Source organism: Macrotis lagotis, chromosome 4 (genome assembly GCF_037893015.1).
Source record: "Macrotis lagotis isolate mMagLag1 chromosome 4, bilby.v1.9.chrom.fasta, whole genome shotgun sequence".
Lineage (NCBI taxonomy): Eukaryota > Metazoa > Chordata > Mammalia > Peramelemorphia > Peramelidae > Macrotis > Macrotis lagotis.
The window spans coordinates 62993734-63020338 of NC_133661.1; positions in this window are offsets into that span (position 1 = coordinate 62993734).

A 26605-nucleotide genomic window follows, 5' to 3' on the forward strand; every position below is an offset into this window, starting at 1 on the left:
GCAAAATATAATCCTTAGCAGCATAATAAATTTAATTATAGAATGTTAGAATTAGGTGTGAACTTTGACATCCTCTATTACAGTCCCCTAATTTTACAAATAAGTAACAGAATAAAAGAGACTACTAACTTACCCAAGCTCACATGTTCACTGGTAGAAGCCAGAGGTGAATCTTGGGCTTCTGGGATCCCTATTTTGGAGATGAGACAAAATATTTCCTTCAATAATTGTAGATCTCTAAAAGGAAGACAAGACAATATATAACACTAATTTTACCATACCTTCATTGAGCTTTCTCTTAAAAAATCTTCATATTATTTAAAGATAAGTTATGAATAACTACTGAGTACAAAGGTTTGTAAAGTGACTGCTAAAATCTAAGAAATGATGTCTGTAACATTTCATCTGGTCTAGGAAATTACCAACCCTGTATAAGGGGAAATGAAGTTGAAAAGCAAAGACATATTTGTGGTGAAGTCATGGTAATTCTTTGTGGTCATTGATTCCTTTAACATATATTTAGTAACTTGCAGTGAAAGATTTCCAAGTTGGGGTTGGGAGAACAAAATGCATGGTTATTCCTCCCTCTTTCCCCTTCCCTTAGATCAATTGACTGTAGAACATAGGAGTTTTGCTATAATATACTGCTATAGGTATTCTCAGAAGTTCTTATTCTGAGACATTTGAAATATCTCCACTGAGTCATCCGCCTATTTCTTCCATCAGTGATGATGAGATTACTTGGAAACCCAAAATATTTCTTTGTCAGTAGAAGGTTAAAGATCAATGGTATGAATAGAGTGCTTATCAAATGTGCAAATTACATTAGATGATAGAATCCAAAAATATCTTTTAGGTACTAGAAAATCAAACTTAATAAAATAAGAAATTAAACAGAAATATGTGAAGTCTTATACTCATATTCAAAATAATAACTGTTCGAGTAGAAAATAGACAATAGACTTTGTGTGGTTTTAGAGGCCTGAAAATGAAATTTAAATTAATAGTGATATGTGGCACCCCCCAAAAAAGGTTAACATGATGCAGTCTGAATTGAGAGGAATAATATTCCAAATAAGAGATATGGCCATTTTTATATCCTTTAGCCTAACCAGACCTCATCTGGTATATTTTGATTAAGTAAAAATAATAATTGCTGATACTTACACAGACTTTACATATATAATCTCACTTGATTCTCCTATCAAAACCTTTTTTTTTCAGGTTTTATCATTCTCCTTTTAGATAATTCTAGCAATTCTGGGCACTGCATTGTGGGGGAGGTCATAAGAAAGCAAGTTACATGGTGTCCAGAGGAGAGATACTAAACAGTGTGAGGACTTAAGACCAGATTCTACCATGGTAGGCAGTTAGTAATTGCTTGTTGAATTTAAGAGACGGGAAGATCATTTTTAAAACACTACTATATTCCAGAAGTTAATGTCAAATATAAAATAATGTTATTGTTCTTGTTCCAAAAGAACCTACATTATAAGTGAAAAAAATTACATTAAAATTTATATTTTAATAATTGGAAAGATTACATGGCTATTTAGTATTAATGATTAGAAATAAGTCAGTGTATTGTTGGGGACATCTTTGTCTCCTGAGGGTTATATGAGTCTCTCAGAATAAACTACAGAGATTATGAGGAAGAAGAATCTTCAATAAATGCAATATTAGAAATGTAAGCATAACTAACTCTGAAAATTCTTTTCATTATTATAAGTTCAATACTCAGCAGAATAGTGATCCCTCTGTCAGGTAGGGATTGTACTAAGTATTGCTAAAAGACACTAGAGACATGGTTAAAGAGAATGCTTCCTTTGTTATAATCAGAATATGAAAGATAAATAAAAAACATTCCCCCCATAACAGAGTCATATTAGATAATTTTGTCTTTGGTGAATTGAAAATTCAATAGCACCGGTTTACCCTGTATTTTATACTTAATGTAAAGAAGTCAGATTGTATAAGGCTATAATTGTCAGTCAGCTTCATTTGTATATTTTTCCTACTTCTTTATACTCCACTACATTGTATTCCCATGTGTACATTGTGAGAACAAAAAACAACCCCAGGGTTTTTCATTGTCATAGTCCTAGCTCAGCTTGCAGTTCTCATTTGTGCCTCTGCCTCTGGCCATGGTACTGACCTCTTCAGAAAAGAATTAACACCAAACACTCTACCTTGTATGTGATTAGCACTTAATTAATATATGCTAGATTTTATTGAAATGAATTGAATTATATATAGGAATATACAAAGAAATATTTATAGAGCAGGAAGGAGTAAGATTTCAATGTATCAACATAAATTTATTAAGCACTATGTTCCAGGAACCTATAAGGTGCTGAGCATATAAATGCAAAAATAAGGCAGTATCTGTTTTTAAGGAATTTGTATTATAATGAGAAATACAGCATATTCACAGAGAAGTAAATACAAGATATATACAAGTTAAATCAACAAGCAATTACCAAACACCTATTATGAATTTAGTTATGGGGTCACAAAAAAAGCTTATCAAAAATAAGAAGTCCCTATTGCAAAAGAACTCAGAGTTTAATGGGAGAAACAAAATACAATTATCACTATATATAAACAAGGTTTATACAGAATAGATGGGAGATAATCTTATAGGGAAGAGATTAGAGTTAATAAATTCACAAAGTGAAGGGTGGTACTAACAACTGGAGAATGGATGGGATTTGATTAAATAGAGGGGTAGAAGAATTCCATTTTAGGCAAGGGGCACCACATGAACAAAGGTACAGTAAATAATTTTCAACAGGGTTGGTTCTTGCTGGCATAGAAAGAGGGAGAAAGTAGGTGGTATTTAAAATCTCTCCATAATTGATGCAGATCTCTGAGGAATTGACTAGTCCAGCAGGCCCCATGTCAAAAAGTATGTGGTCTCCTCCTGAGTTTTGAGGACTTGGAAGTGAGCCCAGAGAAAATAGGAAAACAGCCAACAGCCATTCAAGTAAATTTTTGTCCATGTCTACACATGCATCTATTGCATGTGTGCTCTCTAGCCATCAGGATCTAAATGGTACGTGTCCTGTTACAGGTCATGCTTTGCAGAATGAAAATTGGAAGGCAACCTTACAGTGTTTACTTGGACACAAGGAGATGGAATTTTTCTAACAAGCAGAGATTGGATGTGCTTGTGTGCCTTCATTGGAGCCTGCATTCTGTTTATATTATTTTAATGAGAATATTATCTATAAGAAAGGACCATATCCTTAGAGGAATGGAGGTAATCTTCATGTAGGGGATATTTATTTTTGTAAATGGAAAGTTCAGCAATGGAGATCTGAGTTTAAAAGAACATAGATTACTGTTCTTCACTAATTTCATGGTTGACTTAAAGGTTTTTAAATTTTTATATCTACTGTGATAGTGCATTTGAAATGTTCTCACTCTCTCATATTCATTTTCCTCTATCCTTTTGCCCCAAACATAACCTGATTTTTATTCTAGACCTTGCCTAAGGGTTCAAGCATGTGCAAGGGATTCATTGGCATAATAGCTTGAGAGAAACAAGTATTGAGATGGCAATATTTGCAAAAAAGTAAGGAAATGGCCATAATCTGTCAGGGGAATGGTTTTTCCTTGATAGCAGCTGACTGTCATTGGAGAGGGATAAGAAAGTGTCAAGTTACTCACCATTCTCTGTCTCAGCAGAGGTCAATTTGAAAGGTTTTGGAAGAGCATCAAAGAAGGGGTTTTTAGATTTACCATAATAATTACAGTTAATGCTCATTTTATCATAGTTTTCCACTAGTAGGTGCTTTTTCATTTGCTCCTTACTGCATTTGGAAATGTAGTTTCCACTATCCTTTCTTGACAGATTAGGAAACAGATTTATAGAACCAAATTATTTGTCCACAGGCTAATAAAGGGTCAAAATTGGACCCAAACCCAAGTGTCCTGACTCCAAGTTCAGCATTCTTTCTGCTGCATATGGCCCTGTTCTTTTTTTTCGTAAAGAAGACAATAAAAACTATAAAATGTTGAGATTGACTACAGAGGAAACTGGGAATCTGCTTTCTGTGAAAATCATTAAAATAGTTTAGATTTTCAGTTGAATTTGCATGGAGGCAATTGAGGGACTGGCTTAGATTATAAACTCCCTAAATGCAGGCCAGAGTTTATAGTATTCTCTTTATATAGCATCAGAATTGGGTGCTTAATGAATGCATTTGGATGATTAAGTGATCATAAATGGAAGTAAATGTTCCTCCAACTTAATATAAACTCATTTAAGATTTGTTGGATTGAATTTGTCAAGAGACCCTTCTCTTCAGTACTAATTCCCCTCCTCTTCTGTACCTCTGTTCTCACCCTTGGGTCCTTTTCTATCCTATCCTCAAAAAAACCAGAGACTTCCTTTACATTGGCTTATTTTGAATTGCTCTAAACCTCAACTTTCAAAATTATCCCTCAATTCTCTCACTCACTCTCTTCTTTGGTCTCTGTTAGCTGTCATTGAAGAGAATGATAGGAAATTAGAATATTAAAGTTGAAGGAACTATATAATTTTAAAATTTCATATTTTGACAGGTCCTGAGAGATCTTCCAGATTTTATATATATATATATATATATATGTGTGTGTGTGTGTGTGTGTGTGTGTGTGTGTGTGTGTGTGTGTGTGTGGCTATTCCACTTTTGTATGTCTCTTATTATTAATAATTTTTCCTCCTATTTAGTCCACATATATTTTACTGTGACTTCTACTTACATAGTTCAACCCAATCATTTTACAGGTTGGAAGATCAAAGTCCAACAGGTAATTTATCTGATGTGACTTAAAAATTAAGAGTAAGACTGTGATTAGACCCCAAATTTACCTACTCTACATTCAGAGTGCTTTCCATTGTAATACACTGTCTCTGAGAAAATAATTTGTTTTAAGGCATAAGTGTCTAACAAAACATTAATGGGGGGCAGCTAGGTGGCACAGTGGATAAAGCCCTGGAATCAGGAGTAGCTGGGTTCAAATCTGGTCTCAGACACTTAACAATTACCTAGCTGTGTGGCATTGGGCAAGCCACCTAACCCCATTGCCTAGCAAAAATCTAAACAAAAACAAAAGATTAATGTAGTTCTTTGTAGAGGGAACTTTGGATTTTTCAAGGAAGATTACTAAAGAAGCAAAACCAAAATCTCTAATGATAGAATATTTGACATTTGGGGCAACCAATTGGGGAAAGAATATGGAGTAATGTCCATTAAGGTATATTATATAGGATTGTCATCCCTCCTGCCTCATCCATATAATGCTATCATCTGAACTGAATGGATAACCTCTAGAATTAAGCTTTCCGTGTTTGTTGTTGGGATATTCTTGCTGCATGGGCCCAGAGGTCTTAGCATCTGGAATGTCCCCTTCTAATGTTCATTCCAACTTATGTTAATCCTTTTTGAATGGACTATTGAGGCATCCCTAAAAACTTTTATATTTCTTCAATCTAATAGAAATGACTAATTATCAGATAGTTCATTTCCCTTCTTTTGAGGTATCAGCATTCCTATAAACAAAATTTTAGAAGATAGCCAAATCTAGAGCTCACTTCCCAGGTAGTGGAGAACTTTTCAGATGGATGAGTTCCCAGGGATACGAGAGGTTTATTATGATCAATATGATAAGTATCCTTGGTGGATTCTTGGCCAAGTAAATTTTAGTTAAGATCTTTTGAACATTCAAAGTCCCCATAATTATTAAATGTTCAGAATACAATTTAATTTTCTTTCATAGTACCTAAAATTTAACTGAGAATAGAAAATTATCTCTGATTAGGGTCCAGGTTTAACCAAATGGGAAAGTGCTTCTGAGTATCACTTTGTGTTTATGACCCAATTTGAAAGAGTGAAAAAAGAAAAATTTGTGATGTAAAAAAGTGAGTCCTGGTTTTCCAATAGGAAATACCCATAGATAGATTTTGAAGGCTCAGGGAGAGACAAGGGTCTAGAATTGTGAAAAAGGAACCATTCCACATTGTCCCATCTAGCTGTAATTGAGTTCCCATTTCATCAAGAGCAAGATATTATCAAAAAATGAGATTATTAATTTAACACTTCCTCCTCATTTCTCAGTCAAAAATAACAAAGGAAATAAATATCACTAGAGCTGTAGACTTAAAGGCAGAAGAACACAAAGATAAAGAAATACTCTACAGATTAGCTAAGAGGCTAAAATATGACAGATTCTGCTACATCTTCTGGGTACTTCTTTAAATTTTTTAATAGTTTCTGTGTATTTATTTCATATTTTAATCATGGGTTTGTGTCTCCTAATGGCAGTACTGACCAAAATGGGACCTTTCCCTTACACCAGGGGATCTTATCCTGCGGTCTAGGAATTTTTCCTTCAATATTTTTATAACTATATTTCAAAATTAAAGGTTTCCTTTGTAATCCTGTATATTTTAGTTTAAAAAATATTTTGGGAAGAGGTTAATAGACTTTCCAAACTGCCAAGGAAGCCCATGACACATAAAATTTTAAGACTATTCACTTAGATGAGGCAGCTAGGTAGCACAGTGGATAGAGCACCATCCCTAGAGTCCGAAAGATCTGAGTTCAAATCTGACCTCGGGCACTTAATAATTAACTAACTATGTGATCTTGGGCAAATAACCCCATTCCTTTGAAAAAAATGGAAAAAAAAGAATACTTACTTAAAACTGTGCATCTCCCAACTTGGTCTCACTGAAAAACAAATGTGTAACAAATTCATTAGGGGAGGAAAAATGAAAGGGTGGAAAGAATAGTAGACTGAAGGTAATGAGACCTTGATTTTAGACCAAGCTTTCTATTTGGACTTAGTTGTCACCCTCAATGTGGCACACTCTCACACTCTCTCCATTTCTATTATGGTGATAAGTTCTGTCAGTTCTACCTTCTCTCATTCTGCTCTGTCTTTTATCTTTTGACACTGCCACAGACCCTCCTCACATTATGCCTGGGATAATGTAATAGCCTACTGCCTAGTCTTCCCACCTCAATTATTTCTCCACTATGGTACATCTTCAACTCAACTTTCAAAACAATCTTCCTAAATCACCTGACTGATCTTGTCATTCCTCAACCTCATCCTCAGTGTATTCCAATGTTTCTTATTATTTCTGGGTGGGGGGGAATCCTCTCGTTACATTTTTAAAGCCATTCATAACTTGGCCTTTTTCTTCCTTTTTTCAGTCTTTTATGCCTTATTGCTCTTGATGTACTATAGAATCCAGTGATTGACTACCCTGTTGTTCCTTGCACATGATAATGCATTTTTATTTTAATTTTTTAAATTTTAATTCAAATTGTTGACAAATACCTGTAAAGAGAGTTTTCAACTCTAATTTTTGAAAGATTTTGAGTTCTACATTTCCCTCCCTCTCTACTTTTTTCTTCTTGCTTTTGTCAGTGAGTAATTTGATATAGATTTACATGTACAATCATGTTTAAGTATTTTCATATTAGGAAAGAAAACTTAGAACTAAAGGGAAAATGAGAAAGAAAGAAAGAAAAAGAATGCCAATTGTAAAAATTGAACATAGTATGCTTTGGTCTCAATTCAGACTTCATAATTCCTTCTCTGGATGCAGATGACATTTTCCTACCCAATTTTTTTAGAATTGTCTCTGATCATTGTATTTCTAAGAAGAGCTAAATCTATCATATTTGATCATCTCATAATGTTGCTATTACTATGTACAACATCTTCCCAATTCTCCTAATTTTACTCAGCATCAGTCCATACAAATCTTTCCAGGCTTTTCTTAAGTTTGCCTGCTCAAGAGTTGTTATACAACAATGGTACTCCATCTCATTCATATACCATAATTTGTACAGCCATTCCCTAATTGATAGGCATCCCCTCAATTTTCAATTATTGTGCCACTACAAAAAGAGCTGCTATAAATATGGTACATTCTTTCTTTTTCCATTTTTTATGATGTCCTTGGATACAGATGTAGTAGCCATTTGAATGCAAAGAGTATGCAGAATTTTATTGTGCTTTGGTTGTAGTTTCAAATTGCTCTCCAGAAAAGTTGGATCAGTTTACACTTCCACCAGCAATGTCTAGTTTTCCCACATTCCAGACAACATTGTTTATTGTTCATTTTTGTTATAGTAGCTATCTAAATAGTTTTGAAGTGATACCTCAGAGTTGTTTTAATTTGTAGACAATTAATTCTTAACCATTATATGCATAATTTATTTTTTATTTATATACAATGGTAGTTTCTACCAATTTTTTTTGCAAGATTTTGAGTTTTGCAATTTTTTTTCTCCCTCTCTCTTTTCCCTCCCCCTTCTTTCCAAAACAAGTCAATCTGGTATAGTCTTTTCATTTTCATGCATGACAGGCATGGTCAAAATTGAATGAGTTGTAAGAGAAGAAACAGCTCCAAAAGGCAGAAAGAAAACATTAGAGATAGCAAAATTATGTAATACATAAGATAACTTAAAAAAATTTAAGATAATAAGCTTTGGTCTTCATTTAAATTCCACATTTGTATCAGATGGCATTTTTCCTCATAGATCCCCTAAAAATCATCCCTGATTCTTGCACTGATGAGGTGAACAAGTCCCTCATAGTTGATCATCATTCCATGTTGTTAGTATATGTAATGTTTTTCTGGTTCTGCTCATCTCACACAGCATCAATTCATGAAAGTCTTTCCAGGCTTTTTTGAAATCCTATCTCTCATGATTTCTTATAGAATAATAGTGTTCCATTACATACATATACCACAATTTGTTCAACCCTTTCCCCATTAATGGACATCCCCTCAATTTCCAATTCTTTGCCACTTCAAAGAGAGATGCTATGAATACTTTTGTACATGACTCATTTTTATCTTTTTTTCATGATCTTTTCAGGATACAGATCCAGGAGTGGTATTGCTGGATCAAAGGGTATACACATTTTTAAGACAATGCATTTTTGACTTTGCATTTTCTTTGGCTCTCTCCTATGCCTGAAATTCTCTCCATCATTGCCACATCCAGACACCTCTCCTTGATTTTTATTGTCTCAGTTAAAAATCTCACTTTCTGCATTAAAAAACCTTTCCCATTGCTCCTTATTGTTACTACCTTCCCTCTGTTGATTTATACTGTATCAGTGTCTTGTTCATGCCTAGTTTTTTTGCATGTTGTCTCCCCCAATATACTGTGAACTCCTTGAAATCAAGAACTAATTTTTTGACTTTCTTAAACCCCTGACTTAGCATATTTGGTATCTTGAACATAAAGGTGGTTAATAAATGTTTGGTAATTTGACTCCTGGTATTTATATTACTTACTTTCATGTTGGGAAGGGGAGTTGAGAAAGGAGGATGCACGTTGAATGCACATCATCGATTTAGAGCAAAAAGAAACTTTAATGATTATCTAGTTCAAATTCCTGATTCCATTAATTGATCTTAAGGTAAGATGGCAGAGAAGCTAATTACTTGCTTTAAGTCATTCAGTTAGGATCATGTAATGATAGTTTTAGAACCAGAAAGAACCTTGGATTGAGTTTAATCTTTTCCATCCCCACTTATTGTTCAGTTGAGTAAACCTGAGGCCTAGATAATTAAATGACTGTTTATACAAGATCACACAAAGTAGGTAGTCACTATACTGGTATTCAAATGGTGGTCCCTATAGTCAAAATCTAGTGCATTTTCTAGGACTTTTTTCATTCTGACTAATATTGCATTTCTATGCTAAGGAAATTGCTCTCCAAAGAGCTCTTTACATAAAATCAGGAATACAAATTCAAATTAAGCATGATATTATGGAAAGAAACATGAATCTGGAGTCAAAGAGTTAGTTTTGGGTTATAGTTAATAAGGAAACTCAAAGACCATCAAATCCAATCCCCTCATTTTATAGACAAGGACACTGAGAACCAGCACAATTGAGTAATTTATCTTAGGTAACGTAGGATATAAGTATAAAAGGCAGGGCAAAAAGCCAGGTCCTTTAACTCTGGACCCATGGATCTTTCCACTATACTATACCACCTTCCTGCCAAATATTTGCCCCTGAATAATCAAAGGCAAGTCACCTTAATTTAATGAATCATTGTTTCCTCAATTATAAAATGAGGGAATTGGATGAGATCTCTAAGATTCCTTCCAAAAAGTAAGATCCCACTAGTTTCATCTTATTAAATGAGAAAACATTCAAATTTTATTTAAACAAACCCTAAAACTCATCTTGGGTCCTTTAAAAATTGCTGGGTTATATTGAATTCATAGCTATTTATTTCTTAAATTATTTATTTATTTTTACACTACATGCAAAGATGGTTTTCAAAAGTCTTTGAATACCACATATTTCTTCCTCTCTTCCTCTTCTCCCTTCTTACATTTGACAGCCTATATCCCCTGATATATGTAATATATATACAATCACAGTAACATATTTCCATATTAATCATATTGTAAAAGAAGAATCAGAACAAAAAGGAGAAAAAAGCGGGGTGGGCGACAATGAGAGTGGGAAAAACAAAGCATAAAATAAATTTTAAAAGTTGAAAATAGTATATTTGATCAGCAATAAGACTCCAAAATTTCTTTTCTAGATATGGTTGATATTTTCTATTACAAGTCCTTTATAATTGTCTTTGATCATTGTACTCCTGAGAAGAGTCAAGTGTAACAGAGCTGGTCATCACACAGTTTTGTTGTTAATATATACAATGTTTTTTTTAAGTTCTGCTCTCTTCACTCAATATCAGTCCATTCAAATCTTTCTAGACTTTTTTAAAGTTTGTCTGCTCATGATTTCTTTTTAAAAATATTTTAATTTAATTCCGGCCAAGATGGCAGAGAGAAGACAGGCACAGTTCTAAAGTCTCCCGATCTCTGCCCTATCTCTCACATGAAAAAAAAAACTTCTTAAAAGAAATCCGACCCACAAAACCCAGAAAGAAAAGCCAGGAGAAAGAACATCTACCTCAGGGTTTGTCTCTGGCAGCAGCTTTGGCCGAATTTGGGCAGGTGAGTCTGGGCTCAGAGGGAGGATCAGCCCTGGATCAACCAGATTAACAACTGAATTGGAGCCAGGAGTCTGAGGGCTTGAGAGCTGGACCTGCTGGATCAGCGGTGGGGCTGGATGACAAGGGGCTTGGGTCTGTCGGGGAGCTGAGGCACTAGTGTTTGTGCTTTCCCCCCTGGGGCTTGAGGATGGGGCTGGGGGGAGAGTTCTGGCACAGAAGAACTGCGGACACCATCCCTGGGCTCCTCTGGTCCGAGGAACTCTGAGTCCAGGCCTCCTTTGCAGCTGAGACCTCTTCCCAAGCAAACAAATGCAAACTACTTCTGCCTCAGGCCCAGGTGAGCAGAAGAATCATCTCAGCTGAGGAATGACCTTAGGCCAGGGAAAAGCCCACCATTGATTGAAGGCAAAAGAATGCAACAGCCCCAACCCCTCCTTTCAAGCAAAGGGAGAAGCCTCAACAAAGGTCACAGACACTCCAGAGAAAGCAACCAACACCTCCTACTGGCCAGCCAGAGAAACTGAACTCAGTGATTAAAGCCTTTCGGGATCCCAAGCTCCCCCCCCCAACTCAAGGTCTTAGCATAATGAAGAAGGGTCAGTGGAAAGGTGGATCCATAGAAAAATTTCTGGAAGGGAAAGACCCTAACTCAGAGAGACCTGGAACCTCTGAGGAGAATACAATCTGGTCTCCAGCACAGAAAGACTTCCTTGAAGAAATAAGGAAGGAACTCAAAAATTTGGGAGAGACAATTAATACCTTGCAACAAGAAAACAAAACCTTAGAAAGTATAATTGGACAAATACAAAAGGAGAATAAATCTCTCAGATCATCAATTGGACCAATACAAAATGAGAATAATTCCCTCAGATCCTCAAATGAGCAAATGCAAAAAGAAATTAATTCTCTCAAAACCTCAATTGACCAACTGGAAAAAGAGTTGCAAAAGGTTAATGAAGAAAACTCCTCCTCCAAAAAAAGAATGGAGTCTACAGAAACTAATGACTCCATGAGACAGCAAGAGTCAGTTAAACAAAATCAAAAAATAGAAAAAATAAAAGCAAATGTAAAATACCTCATCAACAAAACCACTGACCTTGAGAATAGATCGAGGAGGGGCAACCTGAAAATTATAGGACTTCCTGAAAACATTGAAGAGAAAAAAAAAGCCTGGACTTAATATTACAGGATCTAGTGATGGGAAAACTGCCCTAAATATCATGGAATTGGAGGGCAAAGTAGTTATTGAAAGAGTACATCGATCCCCACCAGAAAAAGATCCTAAAATGAAAACACTAAGTAATGTTGTGGCCAAACTCCAGAACTATCGGATAAAAGAGAAAATCCTGCAAGCAGCCAGAAAAAAACAAATTAAATTTCAAGGAGCCACAGTAAGGATCACGCAGGACCTGGCTGCATCAACATTAAGGGATTGAAGGGCCTGGAACGAGATATTTGGAAGAGCGAGGGAGCTTGGAATGCAGCCAAGAAACTACTTTCCTGCAAAGCTGAGCCTTCTCTTCCAGGGAAAAAGATGGACATTTAAAGAAATGGAAGAATTCTAAAAATTTCTGATGAAAAGATCAGAGCCAAACAGAAAATTTGGACATCAAACAGGAGGTTCAAGAGACACATTAAAAGGTAAAAAAAAAAGGGGGGCAGTAAAAGAAATAAAATGCAATCCAGTAAGTTGAAACTGGCTATATCCCAGCATGGGTGGGGGGAAGATTCTCATAAATCTTGAGAACTGTAACTCTAACAGAGAGAATACACCTAAACAGAAATGATGGACATTCATGAGCTATCAATGAGACTGCTATCTAATGGGACGTAACTGGCTTTAACCCCACTTGGGAGAAAGGCTCTAATGACCCTCAGGAATTTTGACTCTATTCGATAGAATATACTGAACTAGAAGGGATAGACACTCAGAAGACTTAGAGTGATCTAAAAAAACATTACCTCCTTAAAAAGGGGGACAGGAAAGAGATGCGAGGAGGGAGGGGATTGAATGGGACAAATCTCATTACACTAAGAGGTACAAAAAAACTATGGTAATAGAGGGGAAGAAGGGAGCAGAGGAGAAACACCTGAATCTTCTTCTCATCAGACTTGGCTTAAAGTCAACCTACACATAATCAGTTAACTTATAAAACACCTAACCTTTCAAGTATTAAAAGGGGAAAAGGGGAGGAGGGATGGAGAAAGGGAAGGAAAGTGGGGAAAAAGGGGGAACCAACAAAAGAAAGGGAAGGGAAAAGGGAAAAAGTGAAAGGGGAAAGAAAGGGGAGGGGGTGATATAGGAGGGCAAACACACTGAAGGTGTGGTATTCAGAAACAAAATACTGGGGAATATGGATAAAGGGGGGGAAGGGAAAAATACAAACAGAGGGAAGATAGCATGGAGGGCAATAAAGAATTAGTAATAATAACCTTGAATGTGAATGGGATGAACTCTCCCTTAAAATGTAAGCAAATAGCAGAGTGGATTAAAAATCAGAATCCTACAATATGCTGCTTACAAGAAACTCATTTGAAGCAGAGAGATACTTATAGAGTAAAGGTAAAAGGTTGGAGCAAAATATATTTTGCTTCAGCAGAATTAAAAAAAGCAGGGGTAGCAATCCTTATCTCAGACAAAGCAGCAGCAAAAATAGATAGCATTAAAAGAGATAAGGAAGGAAACTTTATCCTCCTAAAAGGTACCATAGACAATAAAGTCATTTCAATATTAAATATATATGTACCCAGTGGGACAGCACCCAAATACTTATAGGAGAGGCTGAAAGAACTACAGGAAGACATAGACAGCAAAACTCTACTAGTGGGACACCTCAACCTCCTGCTATCAGATCTAGATAAATCGAATCATAAAATACACAAGAAGGAAGTTAAGGAGGTAAATAGATTGTTAGAAAAATTAAATATGGTAGACTTATGGAGGAAACTGAATGGGGATAGAAAGGAATATACCTTTTCCTCTGCAGTACATGGAACTTATACAAAAATTGACCATGTACTATGTCATAAAAACCTAACAATCAACTGTGGAAAGGCAGAAATAGTGAATACATTTTTCTCAGATCACAATGCAATAAAAGTCATATGCAATATTGGGTCAAGGAGATATAGACCCAGAACAAATTGGAAACTGAATAACCTCATTTTAAAAAAAAATGAGTGGACCAAAAAACAAATTATAGAAAGAATTAACCATTTTATCCTAGATAATGATAATAATGAAACAACATACCAAAAGATATGGGATTCATTCAAAGTGACTGTCAGGGGATATATTATAGCTCTAACTGCTTACATGAATGAATTGGAGAAAGAGGAAATCAATGAACTAAACATGAAACTAAAATTTAGAGAAAGAACAAATCCAAAATCCCCAATTAAATACCAAATTAGAAATTCTAAAAATTAAAGGAGAAATCAATGAAATTGAAAGCAAAAAAACTATTGAATTAATAAATAAAACCAAAAGTTGGTATTATGAAAAAACCAATAAAATTGATAAATCTCTGGTCAATTTTATTAAAAAAAGAAAGAAGAAAACCAAATTGCTAGTATCATAAATGAAAAAGGTGAACTCACCACCAATGAGGAGGAAATTAAAGTAATAATTTGAAAATATTTCGCCCAACTCTATGCCAATAAATTTGATAATCTAAGTGAAATGGATACCAAAATATAAGTTGCCCAGGTTAAATGAAGAAGAGATTAAATCCCTAAGCAACCCTATCTCAGAAAAAGAAATTCAACAAACCATTATTGAACTCCCTAAAAAAAAATCTCCAGGGCCTGATGGATTCACAAGTGAATTCTACCAAACATTTAAGGAACAATTGGTTCCAATCCTATATAAACTCTTTGGAAAATAGGGAAAGATGGAACTCTGGTTAACTCTTTCTATGAAAACAATATGGTACTGTTACTTAAACCAGGAAGAGTTAATACAGAGAAAGAAAATTATAGACCTATTTCCCTGATGAATATAGATGCAAAAATCCTAAACAAAATCTTAGCAAAACGATTACAACAAGTCATCACTAGGATAATACATTATGATCAAGTAGGATTTATTCCAGGAATGCAGGGTTGGTTCAATATTAGGAAAACTGTTAGTATACTCAATTATATCAACAACAAACCTATCAGAAATCATAGGATCATATCAATAGATGCTGAAAAACTTTTGACAAAATACAGCATCCATTCCTATTAAAAACACTAGAGTGTAGGAATAAATGGACTGTTGCTTAAAATAATTAGCAGTATCTATTTGAAACCATCAACAAGCATTATATTCAATGGGGAGAGGCTAGAGGCATTCCCAATAAGATCAGGGGTGAAACAAGGATGCCCATTATTACCACTACTATTCAATATTGTAATAGAAATGTTAGCTTCTGCAATAAGAGAAGAAAAAGAAATTGGAGGAATTAGAATTGGGAAGGAAGAGACAAAACTCTCACTCTTTGCAGATGACATGGTGGTCTACCTAGAGAATCCCAAGAAATTGTCCAAAAAACTACTGGAAACAATTAGCAATTTTAGCAAAGTTGCAGGTTATAAAATAAACCCTCATAAATCCTCAACTTTTCTGTATATGTCTAGCAAGAAACAGCAGGAAGAGCTAGAAAGAGAAATCCCATTCACAGTAACCTCAGACAATACAAAATATTTGGGAATCTATTTGCCAAGGCAGATTCAGAATCTTTTTTGAAAACAATTATAAAACACTTCTCACACAAATTAAATCAGATTTAAATAACTGGGCAAATATCAGTTGCTCATGGTTAGGTAGAGGTAATATAATAAAAATGACAATTCTACCAAAACTAAACTATCTGTTTAGTGCCCTACCAATCAAAATTCCAAAAAAATTACTTTAATGAGTTAGAAAAAATTGTAAGTAAATTCATATGGAGAAATAAAAAGTCAAGAATTGCCAGGAGCTTAATGAAAAAAAGTGTAAAAGAAGGTGGCTTAGCCCTACCTGATCTAAAAATTATATCATAAAGCATCAGTCATCAAAACTGTTTGGTATTGGCTAAGAAATAGAGTGGTGGACCAGTTTAATAGACTAGGTGTAAAAGCAGGAGAGGATTATAGTAATCTGCTGTTTGATAAACCCAAAGAGTCCAGCCATTGGGATAAAAACTCTCTCTTTGATAAAAATTGCTGCGATAATTGGAAGTTAGTATGGAAGAAACTCAGATTAGACCAACACCTCACACCCTTTACCAAGATAAGATCCAAATGATTACAGGACATAGACATAAAAAAACCAATACTATAAGCAAATTAGGAGATCGAGGACTAGTCTATCTGTCAGATCTATGGAAAGGGGAGAAGTTTATGACTAAGGAAGAGTTGGAGAACATCACCAAAACCCAATTAGATGATTTTGATTACATAAAATTAAAAAGCTTTTGCACAGATAAAAGCAATGTAAGCAAGATCAAAAGAAATGTAGTAAATTGGTAAATGATCTTTACAACTAATAATTCTGACAAGGGACTCATTTCTGAAATATACAGAGAACTGAGTCATGTTTTTAAAACGAAAAGCCATTTCCCCAATTGACAAATGGTCAAAGGATATGCAAAGGCAATTTGCAGATGAGGAGATCAAAGTAATCCATAGCCATATGAAAAAATGCTCTAAATCATTAATTATTAGAGAAATGCAAATTAAAGCTTCCCTGAGGTACTACCTCACACCTCTTAGATTGGCCAGTATGACCAGGAAGGATAATGATCATTGTTGGAAGGGATGTGGGAAATCTGGGACACTATTACACTGTTGGTGGAGCTGTGAATTCATCCAACCCTTCTGGAGAGCTATTTGGAACTATGCCCAAATGGCAACAAAAATGTGCATACCCTTTGACCCAGAAATACCACTACTGGATCTATAACCTGAAGAGATGATGAAAAAGGGTAAAAACATTACTTGTACAAAAATATTTATAGCAGCCCTGTTTGTGGTGGCAAAGAATTGGAAATCAAGTAAATGTCCTTCAACTGGGGAATGGCTTAGCAAACTGTGGTATATGTATGTCATGGAACACTATTGTTCTATTAGAAACCAAAAGGGATGGGATTTCAGGGAAGCCTGGAGAGATTTGCATGAACTGATGCTTAGTGAGATGAGCAGAACCAGAAAAACACTGTACACCCTAACAGCAACATGGGAGTGATATTCAAACTTGAAGGACTTGCTCATTCCATCAGGGCAACAATCGGGAACAATTTTGGGCTATCTGCAAAGGAGAGTGCCATCTGTATCCAGATAAGGAGCTGTGGAGTTTGAACAAAGTGCAAGGACTATTCCCTTTAATTTAGAAAAAAAAAAGACATCATATTGTCTGATCTTGTTACCTCTTAGACTTCCCTTCTCTAAGGATATGATTTCTTTCTCATCACACCCAATTTGGATCAAGGTACAACATGGAAACAAAGTAAAGACTGACAGAGTGCTTTCCATGGTCGGGGGGGGGAAGCAAGTTTTGGGGGAAAATTGTAAAACTCAAGTAATATATTTAATAAAAATAAATTTAAAAATATTTTAATTTTTGTTTTTCAAATTATATTCAACATCATTTTTATCAATGAGTTTTGTAAAGTTTGGAATTTCACATTTTTCACCATCTCTCCCTTCTCTCCTCCCTCCCCCTGACAGATAGGCTCTCCATTTATAAGCATGCTAAATATAGATTGTATTGATTATCTTGTGAGAGAAGAATCAGCTCCAATTGGAAGAAAGAAAATGTTAGAGAGAAAAAAATGACGTAATGCATAAGACAACTTTTAAAAATTGAAGATAATAAGTTTTGGTCTTTATTTAAACTCCACAGTTTCCATCTCTGGATATGAATGATATTTTTCATCACAAGTCTTTTAAAATTGTCTTTGATTATTGTATTGTTGAAATGAATGAGTCCAATCTGGGTGGATCATCACCCCATGTTGTTATTGTATGTAATATTCTTTTGGTTCTACTCATTTCTCTCAGCATCAATTCATGCAAGTCTTTCGGGGTTTTCCTGAAACCCTCATGGTTTCTTACAAAAATTAGTTTTCAAACCCATGTGTATACCATAATTTGTCCAACCATTCCAAAATTGATGGGCATCCTCTCAATTTCCAATTATTTGCCACTACAGAAAGTCATTCATTATTTCTTACAGAACAATAGAACTCCACATTCATATACCATAATTTGTTTAGTCAATCGATGGCCATCCCTTCAATTTGCAATTATTTTGCCACTATAAATAATTTTGTACATATGGATCTTTTCTCCTTTTTATGATTTCTTTGAGATACAGATCTAGAGGCATTGCTGGATCAAAGGGCATAAATAGATCTTTTGTCCTTTGGTCATAATTCCAAATTGGTCTTCAGAATGGTTGAATAAGTTCACAACTCCACCAACAGAGCATTTGTGTCCAAGTTTTACTATATCCCCTCAAATATTGATCATTTTCCTTTTTTGTCATATTGGTCAGTCTGATATGTGAGAGGTGCTACTTCAGATTTGTTTTAATTTGCAGTTCTCTACTCCATAATAATTTAGAGCATTTTTTTAAACAATATGATTATAGATAGCTTTAATTTCTTCAGCTGAAAACTGTTTATATCCTTTGACCATTTATTAATTGGAGAAAGTTCATAGTTATTTAATAAATATAGTTGGGTTGATTTGTCTGGGAACTAAGACTAGTAAAAAGGCAAAATTCCAGCAATGTGCAATGGACTTTAAAGTTTACAGGGCCTTCAACTCAGATATTTTTTCAATACTGTCCTACTCTTTGTGACCCCATTTGAATTTTTCTCAACAAACATATTGAAATGGTTCACCATTTCCTTACAGATGAGGAAACTGGGGTAAACAGACTCTGGGACTTGTCCTGAGTCACACATCTAGTGTGCATCTTAAGTCAGATTTGAACATGAGTCTAGGCCAGGCACTCTACCCACTGCTGTAACAACTAATTGCCTCTATAAACTGTCCCCATAGTATACAAGAACACACCATCAATCACCCATAGCCACCAAAGGATTTATGTTTTCATCATTTATATTTGGAAGTGTACATTTGAGACTAAGTATTATATCCCTAAAATAATCCCATAAGATGAAGACTGGGGATTCCAATAATCAGACACAAATAGGAATATTATTTGATTTATAGCTGAAAAGTCTCTTATAGACCTTCCAATATAGTACCATCCAAAATGGAGTGCTCAATATATCATGACAATGTGGAATATAAAACATACACATGTGCAGAATGTAAATGTGCACACCCCAAAATACACACACACACACACACACAACACACACACACACACACACACACACAGATGCACATATATATATGTATATATATATATATACATATACATATATATATATATATATATATATATATATATATATATAACTACCGTGCCTCAACTACTTTCTGATTTTACTTCTTTAGGCCTCTTCTCCCATTTGCGATTTCTTCCCAGAATCTCCATTTTGGATAAGGGTTCCATCTTAGATATCAAATAATCTCTGCACTTAACTACCATGTCCCCTTACTTCCCCACCACCAAGCTTTTAGTTCTTTTTTATGTGCCGTTTTCCCCTTAGAATGTAACCTTCAAGTGAGAGACTGTGTTTCTTTTGGCTTGTATGTGATCATAGCAAATACCACAGTGTCTGATACTTAAGTATTTGGTAAATGTTTGTTGCATGACTAATTACACACCCACAAATATACATACACATGCATATATACAAAAATACAGTTGTTTATCCTATCTCACTCAAATCCAATTCATGTACTTATCATGGTATCACCTCCCTGATGTCATGGTCTTCTTCATGAATGAAGAACAAATAACAAAATGATAACATCTATAGATTAACTACATATAATATGTATCTATAATTATAAGTTCAGATGGTATTTTAACATAAAAATGAGCTTTATTAATAATTAATAAGGGAAGCCAGGTGGCTCAGTAGACAGATTTTTGGGGCCTGAAGTCAGGCATTAAATATCTTCCTGAGTTTAAATATGGTCTCAAATGCTTACTAGCTGTGTAATCCTGGGTAGGTCATACTTTGTCTCAGTTCCTTATCTATGAAATGAGCTGGGAAAGGAAATGGCAAACACTCCAATATGTTTACTGAGAAAATGCTCCAATGGAATCAAAGAGTCAGATGTGACTGAAAAAAATGACAAAATATCAACAAAATATTTAATATATTGGTTGGCACTGACACCCTTAGTCAGATGGTCTCAAGCCACATGACATATACTCAGCAAGAGAAAAGGAAAGTGTAAGATTTATACAATGATGAATAATTGACAGTGTACTTTTACTCATTCATTCACTTTGAACATATTTTAATATTTTGTGACTTACCTGTATTTCTTTTTTTTAAGGTTGTTTTTTGGCAAGGCAATTGGGGTTAAGTGGCTTGCCCAAGGCCACACAGCTAGGTAATTATTAAATGTCTGAGGCTGGATTTGAACTCAGGTACTCCTGAATCCAGGGCTGGTGCTCTATCCACTGTGCCACCTAGCTGCCCCCTTTTACCTGTATTTCTATAGTGTATTTAGGAATTATAATTTTTAAGAGTTGGAAGAGATTGCATTGAATCTAACCTAAAAAAGGATCACTTCTGTAATATTCTGCACAAATTAGACTAAGAGCAATAAGGTAGCTTACTCCCTATAAACAACAATAGAGCAGCTTAGTAAAATGGTTAAAGAAATGGTCTTGGAATCAAAAGAAGCTGGACTGTAGTTCTTAATTCTAACATCTGACTGTGTTACTTTGGGGAAGTCTCTTAAATCTCAAAGCTCTAGACAACTTTCTAGGACTTTGAGCTTCAGAGAAAGTGCTGACTTGCATTGTGTTTCCCTAATGAGGGAATTTCCTCTGTTAAAAAAAATCCAGAACCTAGCCCTATTATCTAATTTTAAATAAAGTAACCATTGCAAAACGATCAAGTGAATTTAACTCAACTCAGCAAAGAAAATGCAAAAAAAGAACACTGGGAAATGATAATACATGAGATGTTAAAAATAACATTGTGAAATGTGAAGGGTAAAATAACAATATGAGTACAATGGAACAAGAAAACGATGCTGCCGATTCATATCATTTCTTGTACATACCTCAACCATAAGACAAGGTAAAAAAGAATATCTAAATTATTCAGTTTTCAAAATAGGTATTTATATCTGTTTTTATACTGATGAAGTTTACCCTACATGGGTATTATACCTTGAGATAATAGTAAATGTTAGAATGAAGTGATCATGATTAATAAAGCAAGATTTGCTACCTATAAAAAAGTCACAGAAAACAGAATTTGATGACTTACTTAATTTTTTACAAATTAGGAGTTTCATTGGTTCTTGAGCACATTTGTTGAAAATATTACAATGCAACTTCTTCTGGTTCATTTGCAACCAAAAAATTGATTAATATTAGAAAAAAATTGAAATTTGCTAACTAAATTTAGTAACACAAAAGAAGGGAGCTTTAGAGACTCATTTCTATACTTGTTCCTTGTAACTTCCACTACATTTATTTACTGATTGTTTTATTGACTGATCATGTAATTATATGAAAATGATGATGGATGACTGTTTCTCTATCCTACAAGCAAAAACTTCTCTATTGTCTGAGGTGAGAATAATTAAAGTTTGTTTTTTATTAATCTGGGATGGACCAGGAAGGAGGGAGAGGGCATTAGTGAGACAGAATGAGAAAATGTAACAAATTTAGCTTATTTCCATGCCGAGATAGGCTTCTTTTCAGAGTAGTTCAGGAATGAAGGAAAATTCTGGTGCCATCTCATACCTTTCATTCTTTGTCTCCACCTCATCATTCTCATTTCCTACCAAGTAGTCAAAAAAGCAGTTCTACAAAGCTAAATGATGAGGATGGTAAGCTGATAGAGGCATGAGAAGAGACACTGCCAAGCAAAGCAGCAGATGCTCTGACAACAAGCTAATGGAATATAGGCAAGGAAGGTGGCACCAGGGATTGGAGTAAGACACACTGAAAGTGTGGCAAGGGGCAGCTTGGTGGCACAGTGGATAGAGCACCGGCCCTAGAGTCAGGAGTACCTGAGTTCAAATCTGGCCTCAGACAATAATTACCTAGCTGTGTGGTCTTGGGCGAGCTACTTAACCTCATTGCCTTGCAAAAAAAAAACCTAAAAAAAGTGTGGCAAATATCCATATCTAAGGATGGAAACAACTGGGACCTTGAACCACTGGCTCAGCTGGTTATAAGAGAAATAAAGTTGAGTCACTTGGGAGAATTTCTTGTCAGAGTCTCATGTGGACATTGTGGCTTCTTATCTGGTTTATTATTTATAGGGAAATCTAATGATATTGGTGAATCTAAGTAGCACAAAGTTCCTGCCTTGTCCTTGAAGATATGCTATTATAAGTTCATTTCAGTCCTAAAACAGTGACTAGGAATTTCATGGATAACATGGTAGAAATTTTTAGGCATCACTTCCTATGATAATCAGGACAAGGAACTCAATACCTCTGGAGAAAGCAGAATAGTAATAGTAATAGTGGTTGTGGTTATAGCAATGATAGCAATAGTAATAGCTTACAGTCTTTTCAATATTTGTATTGCTTCATATTATAGCATTTTAACTATAGTATAGTTTCTGGATAATACAACTGTTTTATCAGTAAGGCCAGAATGCTTATTAATAAAAAGATTGTCATTTAGCCATTTCTCTTAGACCAAACTTTGATCATGGCAGTGGGTTGATAGCTTATATGCCCAGGGAAGATTAGATCTTCCCCCAAGTTAAAAAATAGCTCTGATTGGTCAATAATTAATGAAAGAATAAATATTACAATAAGAGGATGGACCTTTTTACAATGAAGATCTTAGAGTATATGAGTTGGCTCATGCAAATCTGGTCAAAAAAGACACCAGTTTCAACATTACCTGTGACAAAAGGGAGGATTCACATTTTCTTAGACCTGACTGAGCAAACATAATGAGCAGGAATGCACCCTTTAGCCCCAACTTAGAACACTTTTTGCTTGTGTTTTTCTTGTCTTATTAGATCTTGGCCTAGGCAAATTTTTAAGAGAGATTTCCCACACTGATTGGTTTCTGGATGAGGAAGTGGAAAAAAAAGAGAAAAACCTTTTTCCTAATATAATAATCAGTTATTAAATATATAGGGGAGAACTTATCATTTTCTCACTATATGTATTGTTTATAAATGAATATTAATATATGCATGTGTTTATATATGTATATGTATACATGTGTGTATATATATATATATATATATGTATATGTATATATTTGAATTGATCCTCACAAAACTCCTAAGTGCTTGATGTTGTTATTTCTGTTTTACGAGTGAAGTAACTGAAATTCAGTATAGGTTGCTTACTCAGCATCTCCAATTAGTTAATGAATATCAGAGTTGGGATTAAAACCCAGGTCTTCCCAATCCCACACTTCCACAAACCTGGAAATTTAGCATGTTATTGGAATACAGATAGACTATCGGGATTAGTGCACATCCTGTATATTTATGGACTTTCATAGAATCCTAAAATCAAAAGGGACTTAGGAAGATCATCTAGTCCTTCCCTTGGTACTCCAAAGCTATAACCAGGACAGTTCAATCAGGAATTTGTGTGCATCAACTTAAAATGGTACCAGGAGCATTTAAAGTCTTTTAACAGCAGAACATTGCAGAGTTTAGCAGCTTGTTATTAATAGTTAAAATAGGAAACTACTAGACTATAGGCAGTCATGTCCTCCTCCCTTATCCCAATGTGGTCTTTCCACTTTGTCAAGCTTTTACAGTAGAAGCCTTGAATGTATATATTAAGGTTTCTTTCTTTCCCAATAGAGTAGCTTCCACTAGATCATACTTCTTGCCTTCTGCTCCAGGAGTATTGTTCAACTGTTTGTATGATTCCATTTGGGTTTTCTTGGGAAAAGATTCTATTTGTCACAGGCTTAAGTGACTTGCCCAAGGTCACAGGGTTTTAAATGTCTGAAACAAGATTTGAACTCAGGAAAATGATTATTCCTTATTCCAGATCCAGAACTACACCTAATTGCCTCTGGAATATCTCAAACTTGTATGCAAATATTTCAAATCATGACTAGCTGAAGCACTCAGGAATGTGTCTTTATTTTCGTTCCATCAGATTGCTCTGTTCTGTTTTATTTTTCTAAATGCCACTTTTTCATTTTTAGACTATTTGATCCATTCACACTTAAAATTATAATTGGTAGGCTTGTATTTCTATCCATTTATTTTTTTCTTGATTTTCCTTCATCTTTTAGGTTAATACTTAATTTTTAAGTCAATATTAAACTCTATTAGCATAACTTTGCTATTAATCTCCTTCCCTACATATTCTTTTCCAATTTCCTAAACCTAAGAGATTTATTTGCTTCTTTTAGGAAAAAATTCTAAATAAAGAAACTCTCTTAATTAACCTCAATCACATTTTCAAATTCCATGCAACTTTTATTGTCACAGAGTTCTTCCTAAATGTTTGATCTGAATGTCTCAATGACAATGTGTATCCATTCCATTTCGTTATTCCCTTGATTTGAAACAGAAATTCTCACATCACTTATATGACACCTTTATTTTGGGCTCAATAAAATCTCTATGAGTATCTTTCCCCAAAATGAGATGCAGGTTCAATTAATTGTACCAACATCAATAATATTACTTAGATATTGATAGTAATTAAATTTTAAGTAATTAATCACATCAATAATATTGACAATAATTATATTAGACAATAATATACCTTATCTTCTTTATGTGTATGGGTGTATGCTTTATATATAGTGACTGTTATGAAATAATAGTATTAACAAATAATTAAATATTAATTAGATATGAAATATTAAATAATACTATTACTAAAACTTCTTTTGCTGCTTGACAACAATTTTACAGTCTAAAGATTATTTTAAAATTGTGTTTCCTCTTAGGCAAATTTTTCTTTTCCAAGAGTCCTGCCAAGGAATTCCCTCTTCTCTAAATCAAAGGCTAGGTTGCACAGAACTATCACACTCAAGAAATACAGGAAATGCTTATTTTACAAATTGATCTCTTCCGTTCTTGCACAGATTTGCGGAATTGTTTCTTTTGGTGAGGACTAAGTTATAATCTCCTATGTTGAATATCCTCTATTTCAGTCTTCCTTTTCTAGGACCATAAGACAGAATGTAAAATATATATCAACCACTGGCTTTCCCCTATGCTCCAGGTAAACTGAAACCCTACCATTCCTCAGATGCACATGTTTTCCCTTCTCTCCCTCTAAATTTCATTCCCTTCATTCTAATTTCTCTCCTTTTCCTAAATCTTAATCTATCAAAAATCCTATTGAAAACTTTCAAGTCCCTGACCAAAACTACCTCCTTCAAAGTTGTTTTAGACACAGGGGAAAAAGATGCCTTGCCTTTTGCTTCATTTACTTTCCTTCTGGAGTCCCTCCTATTGATTTTGGTTCCTAGGACTCTACTGAAAATTTGTAAGAGGTACTACAAGGAACAAAATACTGTCAAATTGCAACTCTTCAGTAATGTTTCTTCCCATTATTTCCAACATATATTTCCCACAAATCACATCCATTATCACCAAACCTCAGTGCTGTTCCTCTGCATGTACATTAGCATCAGATTTTTGCACAGACTGGATTCCATGGAATTGCTTGGATAATCAGCATTTAAAGTGTACTTAGAGAGCTTTTTCCCCAGTCAAAAACGTTTACTCTTTTGAATCAACATAAAAGTTCTAAGTATTTAACTAAGATATGATTTAGGTGATGGACTGCTTTTTTTAAGCAACAATTCAAGTAGTAAAATATCACCTTTTTTTTGAAACTTGATGATGATGATGATGATGGTGTTTGTCCCTCATTCTTGAAGGAGACCATGATGTCAGGAAAGTAATCCCATGACATGCAGGTGAATTGGATTTGATGAGGGAGTGCTGTGTTAAGTCATCAGCCTCACTTTCTCCCCCCAGAGTCATCTAGGTCCAGTGGCCAGATATGAATGAGGACAACTGGAAATGACTCTGGATGCCAGGCAAATGACTTGCTCACATTCACACAGCCAGTAAGAGTCAAGTGTCCAAGACTGGTTTAGATGAGGAAAAGAAGATGTGGAGGAACTCAATGAGAAGTCAATAAGACAAGGGAATGAAGATAAATTAATAAGACTAGGCAAGAGGAAGAAAAAAGTGAAAGAATAGTGAGTTCCAAGACTCCTAAGAGGGAAGAAGGAAAGTGACCACTCTGAAGATGTAGACTCGACAAGCATCTTTTTTCCCCAAAGGAAATCTCAAGGCAGACTGCTCCAAGAAAGGCAAAGGCTGAAAATCTTGCCTCAAGAAAACATTGAGAGGAGAGAGGATTGTAAAGTGACCTTCAGAGAATGTGTTATTTTTGCACATCTGGCATAGTTACTTAGCAGCTCTCAATGTTCAAGGTCTAAAGTGGTCACTGTCCTAGAAGAATGAATGTTGAGGAATGCCTTCCCATTATT